Source organism: Oncorhynchus kisutch, unplaced genomic scaffold (assembly GCF_002021735.2).
Source record: "Oncorhynchus kisutch isolate 150728-3 unplaced genomic scaffold, Okis_V2 scaffold534, whole genome shotgun sequence".
Taxonomy (NCBI): Eukaryota; Metazoa; Chordata; class Actinopteri; order Salmoniformes; family Salmonidae; genus Oncorhynchus; species Oncorhynchus kisutch.
Window position 1 is genome coordinate 147,446 of NW_022262479.1, and position 1,496 is coordinate 148,941.

The following is a 1,496-nucleotide window of genomic DNA, read 5'->3' on the forward strand; positions in this document are numbered from 1 at the left end:
TTCAGAAGAAACACCAAAAACCGGTTGCTATAGCAATCACAATCATGAACTGCTGTGTGTAACTCTATGTTGTAAATATTAGGGATACATACAGTATGTATGAGATGTGATTTTGTGCATATAATTGTGATAATGTACTGATCTGTGATTTTATGTGATTTGTCATTGATTATGTATTTATTTATTTCCTTTTGTGTCAATTAGAACCCAAGGGGACGGGTGTTGAAAATGACCATGTGCAAGAAACGACTGTTTGTTCCATGTGTTAGTGTGTTTGTTTGTATTTATCCAAGTGGAGGCTGCAGGGGGGGAGGACGGCTCTTCTCCACTACTGTTCCATCAATGTGGATAGGGGGGTGTTCCCTCTGCTGTTTCCTGAAGTCCACAATCATCTCCTTAGTTTTGTTGACGTTGAGTGTGAGGTTATTTTCCTGACACCACACTCCGAGGGCCCTCACCTCCTCCCTGTAGGCCGTCTCGTCGTTGTTGGTAATCAAGCCTACCACTGTTGTGTCGTCCACAAACTTGATGATTGAGTTGGAGGCGTGCGTGGCCACGCAGTCGTGGGTGAACAGTGAGTACAGGAGAGGGCTCAGAACGCACCCTTGTGGGGCCCCAGTGATGAGGATCAGCGGGGTGGAAATGTTGTTGCCTACCCTCACCACCTGGGGGCGGCCCGTCAGGAAGTCCAGTACCCAGTTGCACAGGGCGGGGTCGAGACCCAGGGTCTCGAGCTTGATGACGAGCTTGGAGGGCACTATGGTGTTAAATGCCGAGCTGTAGTCGATGAACAGCATTCTCACATCGGTATTCCTCTTGTCCAGATGGGTTAGGGCAGTGTGCAGTGTGGTTGAGATTGCATCGTCTGTGGACCTATTTGTGCGGTAAGCAAATTGGAGTGGGTCTAGGGTGTCAGGTAGGGTGGAGGTGATATGGTCCTTGACTAGTCTCTCAAAGCACTTCATGATGACGGAAGTGAGTGCTACGGGGCGGTAGTCGTTTAGCTCAGTTACCTTAGCTTTCTTGGGAACAGGAACAATGGTGGCCCTCTTGAAGCATGTGGGAACAACAGACTGGGATAGGGATTGATTGAATATGTCCGTAAACACACCAGCCAGCTGGTCTGCGCATGCTCTGAGGGCGCGGCTGGGGATGCCGTCTGGGCCTGCAGCCTTGCGAGGGTTGACACGTTTAAATGTTTTCCTCACGTCGGCTGCAGTGAAGGAGAGTCCGCATGTTTTAGTTGCGGGCCGTGTCAGTGGCACTGTATTGTCCTCAAAGCGGGCAAAAAAGTGATTTAGTCTGCCTGGGAACAAGACATCCTGGTCCGTGATGGGGCTGGTTTTCTTTTTGTAATCCGTGATTGACTGTAGACCCTGCCACATACCTCAAGACATTTCAGCTTTTCCTTTTTATTAATTTGTCAAAAGAAATGTATCCAATTAAATCCATTTTAAATGCAGGCTTAAACACACAAAAATGTGGGAAAAGTCGAG